Source organism: Echinops telfairi, unplaced genomic scaffold (genome assembly GCF_000313985.2).
Source record: "Echinops telfairi isolate 266 unplaced genomic scaffold, ASM31398v2 ScPeMD7_33;HRSCAF=127, whole genome shotgun sequence".
Taxonomy (NCBI): domain Eukaryota; kingdom Metazoa; phylum Chordata; class Mammalia; order Afrosoricida; family Tenrecidae; genus Echinops; species Echinops telfairi.
The window spans coordinates 1,449,859-1,458,782 of NW_022103930.1; positions in this window are offsets into that span (position 1 = coordinate 1,449,859).

The following is an 8,924-nucleotide window of genomic DNA, read 5'->3' on the forward strand; positions in this document are numbered from 1 at the left end:
TCTCTTCATCAGCCTGCAGTTATGCTGAGTCTGAAGAGGCTCCGGCTAGCATCAGACCTGAGTTGGCATGCTTTCTTGATATACAATTATTCATGATATAAACTTCTTCCCCATACATGGATGAGTGTCACATTGGTTTTGTTTCTCTAGACAACCCTGCCTAAGAGAGTTGTGATTAATTTTCTTTTTGTAAAAGTGCAAGTAACACATTTGCCAACTTAACATTTTTCGTGTGTATCGTTTAGTGAGGTCAATTGCATTAACCATATGATCCAACCATCAATGACGATGTTCCAGCCCAATAGTAAAAAATTCAGCACCCTCCTAAAGAATAACTCCAGGAATGTTTCTCAAGGTTATCTTCAAATAAAATAAATATGTAGATAGATGTTGGATAACCTAATAGCATGTCTACATAGCAGACATTATTTTGAGCGTGGCTCCCAGAGGTAGGGCTGGCAGCAATATGTACAGATACTACTTGGTTGTGTTTTCATGGTATAATGACTTGGACCAATAGTAAAAAAAAGTCTGATTTAAGCTTGTTCAATGAGATTTTTCTTCTGAGTGCAGGGGGAGCTAAGAACGAAGCAGGTAGGGAGAGAAGCTGTGAGATAAAGAGAGGCCTGGATATTTTCTGCTTCTGGATAAGCGCTTTCTAAGGCATGACTGGTTGTTCAGTGGCAGAATTCTCAGCTTCCATGCAGAAGACGCAGGTTAATTGGTAACCAATGCATCTCATAACCAAGCACCAGCCATCTGTGAGTGGAGGCTTGTGTGTTACAGTGATGCTGAGCAAGTGTGGCTGCCAGACTAAGACAGACCAGGAAGAAAGGTTGAACATGTAGCTGTTTTTTTAATCAATCAAACAATGAACTATCCCACAGAACAATCCCAGTCTGCATTGGATCACGGGGATGTGGCAAGACCAGGAAACACTTAGTTCTGTTGTCCATGAAGTGGGAAAGAGTACGGGACTAAACTTGAGAGCAGCAACAACAACAACGACACCAAACTGTCCCCCTGCCCGAGGAGTCTCTGAACTCCCACAGATCTTCAGAATGAATTAGCACTCTCTTTCTTTCTCTTTGCAGCTAGCTTTACTTCGTTTCTGGAATTTATAATTGAAGCTTTATCGATCATGCACTTTGCTTTCATATTTATGTTTTTTTCATATCTGTCTCACATTCCCCACATATGATGACATCCTAACAGATAGGCTACTGTGTCTACAGTAAATGTTTTATGGCCCTAAGGATTGCATGTGCATAGTAATGAATTTCTACCCAACTTCAAGATTTACCACACACACAAAAGGAGGAAACTCATAAATTTCCTTGAGTTACTGCCCCAAATCCTCCAGTCAGTTTAATTAGATACTCAAGTCGTTTTAGAACTGGACTTGATTGTAAGTTAAACCCGGAGAATGCTCTTCAACCTGTGGTGAAAGGTCCCGATGATTTCTGGTTTTACGGCTATTCCCGGCACACATCTCACGGAGCCATTTACAGCCCCAGAAAGGATCATTTTGACATAACATGGCTTGCAAGTCTCAATTCTGGTTCCCTTCCTACCATTCCTACTTAATCTGCTTCCTTCCTTTCTCTCTTTGTGCTTCTGAAACCAACTCTTTATGAGAGTGGAAAACCTTGTCTTTCTCTTATGGGGTGGATGGTGACTCTGAATTGCTGACCATGCTGTTCCTGGCCCAACTAACACCCACCATGCTGTCAGGGCTCTGTTTGTCGCACATGTCAAGCACCCCACTTCAGGATGAACTGTTCCATGGCTGCCAAAAGCACCAACAAATCTGTCTTGGAAGAAGTGCAACCAAAACACTCCTCAGAGGCAAGGGTGGCAAGACTTCACTGCATGTTGCCCCATGTACTTCGGACATTTCAGGAGAGAGCAGTCCCTGGAGAATGACATCATGCTTGATAAAGTAGCAGGGGCGAGAAAAAGAGCAAGGCCTTCAATGAGATGGACTGACACCGTGCCTGCATCCATGGGCTCCAACATAAGCGCAATCGTGAGGATGGCGCAGGGCCCGGCAGGGCTTCCTGCGGGTGTACATAGGGTTGCTATGAGTAGGAACCGACTCGATGGCACCTAACAGCCACAGCAATCTTTAGCTCAAGCCTACCTGTTTATGTATTTGCAATAGACTTAAAATGTACGCAAGCAACCTCAAACTCAGATAACAGAAAAGGAAAAAGGCAAATCCGTTGCCCTTGCATCAATTCTGACTCATGATGATACACTGTGTGGCTGCTCTGTCGGGCATTCTTGGCTGGAATCTTCATGGAAACCTTTCTCTTGGGCTTTTGGCATGGTGCTGCTGAGCATATTCCAGCCACCAACCATCTGGAGAGTAACTGAGCACAGATCAATCGATGCTAACCAGCCCTTAAGTATAGAGGAGGGGCACTGGGAGAGTAGTGGGTACACATGGAGCTGCTAACTCCAAGGTCAGCCACTGGAGACCACGAGCAGACTCAGGCAGAAAGATGAGACTTTCTACTCCTATAACGAGTTACAGTTCCAGAAACCCAAAGGAGCAATTCTACCCTGTCCTATAGGGTTGCTATGAGTCGGGACCAACTCAACAGCAGTGCGTTTGGGTTTCGTGCAGAGGAGGATTGCTCAAGAGAGTTTTCAAGGCTCTCCTTCAGGGAGCACGTTGACTCTTGAGGCACCTCTGGGCATGTTCAATCTGCCAATCTTTTGGCTGGAGCCAAGTCCTTAATGGTGTAGGCCACTCAGGGACTCCTAAACAGATTCTCAGTACTGTAGTAAATTGAGACAGACATCACTAACCAAGAAACACTGACCCTGGCTCAGAATGGAAATGGGTGACTGCTTTATTCTTTTCCTTTTGCATGCGGTGCTTTCCACATTTTCAACAGCAATTCACCGAGTACTCACTGTGGCAAAGTACTGAGCTTCTCAGAGAGACCTGAGCACAGGCAATGATGGGTTTCAAATGCTTTCAGTTTACTGTGAACATACTTGGAGGCCAACAGTCACCCTGTCTCTTGTCCTTTGGACAGGGGGGTGGAGGCCAGCCCTCTGAGCAGGGTCCTCCCCTCTCTAGTGAGTAGAACTGAGCACGTGCCCATCAGGCCACAGCCTAAGAGAGAAGGCCCTTGTGATGGCTGCAGACTTCGTGACTTTGGCCATTACAGAAAGAGAAGTGCCAGGAAAGAGAAAAGAAGATGGTGGTGGCGACCCTAAGGGGTCACACCTATAGAGAAGGGGAATCTCGGTGTTGTCTGCCAGGGGAGGGCCAGCACTAGAACATTCGAGAACCCAGCTCAGAGAGGGGGATCTTTGGAGCACCAGCAGAATGCCTCAGGACGTAGATGTTCTCATCGCTGTGGTTCTCGTTCTTGTCCATGTTCCTACCTTGAGAGCGTGTAGAACTTACCCACTAAGCTTTAGAAGAAGCCTGGTGACACTGTCGAAGGCAACTAAGATATTAGAGTTGCATACCACAGTGAGAGCTAGGGTAACTCCCTTAACATCTAGGGAATCAAGTTGCCTAGTTTGTGAAAAAGAAGAAAACAATGGTTTATTTTGGGTGCCTTGGTTTTCTGGTACCTCTGTGACACAAATATCACAATTGTGTGACTTCAAAGAACAGTTTATTTCCCGCACACTTTCAGAGGCTGAAAGTCTAGATCAGGGTTTAGTTTCTGTTGAATCTTTTTTATCAGTATCCCTATGCATTCCTTGCTTTCTTGGTGTTTGCGGGCCTGTAGATGATCCTCACATGAGATCTGTCTGTCTGCTTTCTTCTTTGTGCTTTTGTATCAATTCTGGCCTTTATTGTAGCTCAGAGCGGTTAGGTTTAGGATGCGCCCTACACTGGTATAGCCTTATTAACACAACAAAAGATAGATGGTTTTTACAAACTGGACCATACCACTGATACCAAGGCCAGGAAGTCGACACATAGTTTGTGTGTGGGAGGGTAGAGTGGGGTGGGGTGAGGGGAGACAGTAAGGCATCAGTAGCTCTAATGATAACATAGATCGAGTGGTTAGCACAATGTCAGGTATGCTGTAGAAGCTGAATAATTGTTACCATTACTATTCTGAGGGCCTGGAAGAATTAGCAAGCATGCTAACAAATCAGTTTATAATTAGCAGCCAAAATATCAGTATATTACAGAAATGAAAAGAAAAATAGTTTTGAGAGCAAAATGTTCATTTGGTTTGAAATCTAAGGAAAAAAATTAGCTATTCCTGGGTAACAAACAGTGTGTTGCCTGTGGTAGTTCATATTTTAAGTCAATTTGCACTTAGTAAGAATGGAGGCCAACCTGTCATTGTCAGATCACAGCCTGAAAATCCTTCCTGGAAAATGTGGCCTTTTTATAAGCCACGCGGAAGCCCTCTCCTATTTCTCTGCCACCTTGCCTTCCTGCCTGCTGTGACTGTGTTTGCCTGCAAGGGGGCCCCCAGATGAGCCCACCAATCCTGAGAGCCATCAAATCCCACTGGGTCTTCACTGACCTTGGGTCCACAGAATCTGCACCTGCAGCCCTGTGAGTCCAGCTTCACCTTTCCACGTCATCGGCCTGCAGCTACGTGAGTCTAAAGGAGCCTTGGCCTAGCTTTGGAGCCACGGACCTAAGTTGGACTGAACTAGGACACCTTCTTGATATAAGATTATGTCTTAATTTAAAGCCCTTACTTATAATTATCTGAGTGTCGCTGGTTTTGTTTCTATAGACAACTGTGCCTAACACATTATCTATTTGGGTCTGCATCCATTTCTTGGCAAGCCTTTTAGGTTATTCTTTAATAAATGTATGAATGTACTGGATAAAATATATATTACATTCTGTTCTTAGTTAGTGAACTTTATTGTATTTTATCAACTTCAATTTTTCCTAAATTAATTTTAGTAAAAAATAGCATTTGAAAACTTTTCTTCTTCAAGGTCATATCTGAAAATTGAGAGGCAGAATTAATTAAAGTTGGTAAACCTTGCTTTTCTCTCTAGAACATAAAATAATTATATCCAACATAGTTATTCTCTCAACTGATGAAGTGAGGTTTTCAGAATATTAAAGAAGGAAAACATTCCGTCAAACTTTCGAACCAAAAAATAGAACAAATCCCATATAATCCTTGTATTAGGTCTACTGGGTATATACCCTCCTCACTGAGGGCTCTAGTCCTTGACTCTGTTCAGCTGAGGGGGCAGGTGTAGGGCTTCAATGACCTACACTCTGGGCCATGTCCGTTAGTCATTCTTACTTTGATGATTGTAACCTTGAGACTCAGTGAGGTCAGATAACTTCTTTAAGGCCCTGTGGCTTTTAAGGTACTGAACAGGGATGCACTATGAGGGCTATGTCTTTTCACGCTATCATTGGGTGGTTAGTGACGTTCATTGTCGTCAAGACAGTCTTAGGCTCCAGTCCACAGAAGGCTGTGCTATTTCCAAATCATCGGGTTGGGGTTCATTTGGATGGACAGTTCTGTTTTTCTTTTGTTGTTCTAAGGAAAACAACCGAGTGATGCCTCTAACTAGGATGTACATGATATTTTAGTCAGAAATTAAGAGTGGCTTGGGAAACAAGAGATGATGACAGGTATTTTACTCATATATATTTTTACTAGCTTCTTTAGCTAAATGTGAGTTCTTGATTGAGGCTCATGAATGGAATTCAGGGTGCCCAATGAACCACCCCAAATAACTTAAAATACAAAATAATATGTCTGCTAGATGATTTCTATTTCTTCTTGAAGAAAGGACCCATAGATTTTTACCAAGTTCTTATCACCCCAAAATAGGAACCAATGGCTCAACTTTAGTCACTGCCATCAATTACAACTTTAACCTCACATCTCTTAATGTCCTGCTCTGTCTAAAAGTACAATTTTTTCCCCTTTCAATCATGGAGGAACTATAAAAAGTCAGAAGTGACGCTCTAGTCACTTATACTATTATATTACTATACAAATAATATATTGTAATTATACAAATAATTTGTATATAATTATATACAAATAATATATTATATTATTATACAGATAATACTACTAAAATCATCATTTCAGGTAGCCTCCATGCTTACATGCTTACTTCCACCAGCCACCTTTCAGAGAGTCACACTGTTGAGCTTACATGTTGCTGGAAATCATGTCACAGGTATTTCAGATAAGAGCAGGATCAACCTTGGTGGGCAGGTGTCAGCAGGGCTTTCAGGTGAAGACAGAGAAAAAAGGAGGGCCGAGCTAGCGCCTCCTTTTAAAACTTGCCCTTGAACCTTCAGGCGTCACAGGGGAACCTTGTTTGATCTAGTGCTGAAAGATGAGCTCTTCGCATTGGAAGGCCCTCAAAATACACCTGGAGAAAAGCAGCCCCCTCACAAGGCTATCTTGCCAGAGTACTTCTTAAAAGCAAGGATGCTAAGATTTCATCTCATATATTTTGGACATGTCGTCAGGGGGGACCAGCCCCTGGCAACCGGCATCATGCTTGGTAAAGCAGAGTCAACAAAGAGAGGAAGACCTTTAAGGAGATGGATTAAAATAACACAGTGGTTGCAACAAGAGGCTTAAGCATAGCAATGATTGTGAGGGTAATGTAGGGCCCAGAACAGCAATACGAGTATTTGGTTGGGTTCACGTGGGGTCTCTAGGAGGCAGAATCAATTCTAAGGCACCGAACAACAAAAACCCTTCCAAAAGTGCAAGTGTAAAGGGAGAGAGAGACCATAATGCTAAGCTCAGAGTACACTAAGAGTTCACTGAGGTTAAAATGACAGAATGAAATGAAATCCAGTAAACCCTTGTTGGATTGTTGGCTTATGCACAGGTTATTTTAAACCTACATGGACACAAGCCTCCTCCCTCTTCATCTCTGCGACTGATTCTTCTCTCACCAGGGTAAGTGAACACACAACATCCCAGGCTGTAAACCTCTAGAAGAGCAGGCGGCCTCACCTTTCTACGGAGGAGCAGCTGGTACACTCCAAGTACTGACCTTGAGACTCACTGTGCAATGATAACCACCATGGCTCTAAGGCTATAAAATGCACTTGAGATCTAGTCACCTTTTCCCTGTTCCCTGTTGTGTTAGTATGCGTTAGATTTTACCAACAGCATAGAGAGTAAACTCATGTAACAAAGAAGTTTATTTATTAAAAAATAATGATTTCTCCTGTGATCTCTTTTTCCTTAGACGGTCATTGGAAAGTAATGGTTTGTCCAGCAATTCCAATGGACAATCAGAGAGAACAGGGAAAAGGTGAAGAGATCTCAAGTGCATTTTATAGCCTTAGAGCCATGGTGGTCATTCATTGCACAGTGAGTCTCAAGGTCAGTACTTGGAGTGTACCAGCTGCTCCTCCGTAGAAGGGTGAGGCCGCCTGCCCTTCTAGAGGTTTACAGCCTGGGAACACTACATACGGTCACGAGCTGGCGTTGACTTGATACCAGTGGGTTTGGCGAATATTGTAATCACTTTTTCCACATCATCATACAGACGTCTCCCGTAAGGTAAAGAATGCAGCGTGCTCCTTCAGTGTCCAGTTTATCAGGTTCCCTCCTAGGCTCAGCCATTTACATTTTAACATTGGATTAGCATTCAGACACTGTGTTCACTTATAGATTTCTGTATGGTAGAAAACATAGTCCCCAAAGTTGTTCTCTGATAACCTTGTAGGGTTAATCAGTTTTGCGTATCACATGTATTATATTTATAAATAAGTTTTGCATATCACAGGGCCACTATAGTTTGGAGTCGCCTTGATGGCAGTAGTTTTGATTTTTTGGTATATCTAACCTTATCCATTTATTCTAAATCCATTCTTTTATCAAATTGCCTATAAATACCCAGCTTTGCAAATGTTCTTTGAATGAGCCTTATTATCTCTCTGAAATCCTTATGACTAATGGGTTAAATAAGACCTTAGACATATATTTATTTTCCATTTGCATGAGAGTGAATTTTAAGTCTTGTTGGCTTATAATTCACATATCATATCAGAAGAGCTGTATAATCATCACCACAATCAATTTTAGAACATTTTCTTCTGTCTTGTGCTCATTGTTTTTAGCTCCCCATTTTACCCAAATTTCTCCTGCCATACCCCCAAGTAACCAGATTTTGTCTCTATATTTATGTATTCTGGATTCAATATACAAAAAAACATTCAAAAATTAAAAACACATAAAAATAACAACAAAGCAAAACACGGAGACACCTCAATTGAAAATAAAGTAGAAAATATTAAAAAACGAGAACAAATGTAAAATGGGTCAGGAGGGAGATCAAATGATAAGGTCTTAAGTCTTAACCCAACTTCATCTGTAGGTATCCACTTTCCTGTGCACTCTGCATGAGAGCAGTGCTGTTCACATCTTGGTAGGTCGTGAGAGGGGATTCACCAGAGGAGAGTAAGTCATTTCTCTCATTAGATGTCTATCTTTTACAAGAAACAAAGAAAGAACCTCAAACCAAAACAACCAAACAAACAAACCAAAACCAAGTCAAAACACAAAATCAATGACAACAGCAACAAAACCAGTTGCCATTCAGCCAATTCAGGTTCATGGCAACTGCATGTGTATCAGAGTAGACCTGGGGTCCACAAGGTTCACCATGGCTGACTACTTAGACGTAGACCCACTAGGTCTCTCTTCTAAGGCTTCTCTGATGAGCTCTAACCTGCAGCCTTTTGATTAGCAGACAACATGTGAACTGTTAGCACCGTTCAGGGGCTCAGTCTATATTTTTAGACCACAGCATTTCTAAAGGACAATAACAACTCATGATGGGCATGCATCCAGGAGCCACCAGCCTTGGTTGTTACAGTGAAATATGAGAGTATTTCCTGAAGAAAATATTTACATGCAATAAACAAAACCACAGAAAATACTTACATGCAATAAACAGATAACCAC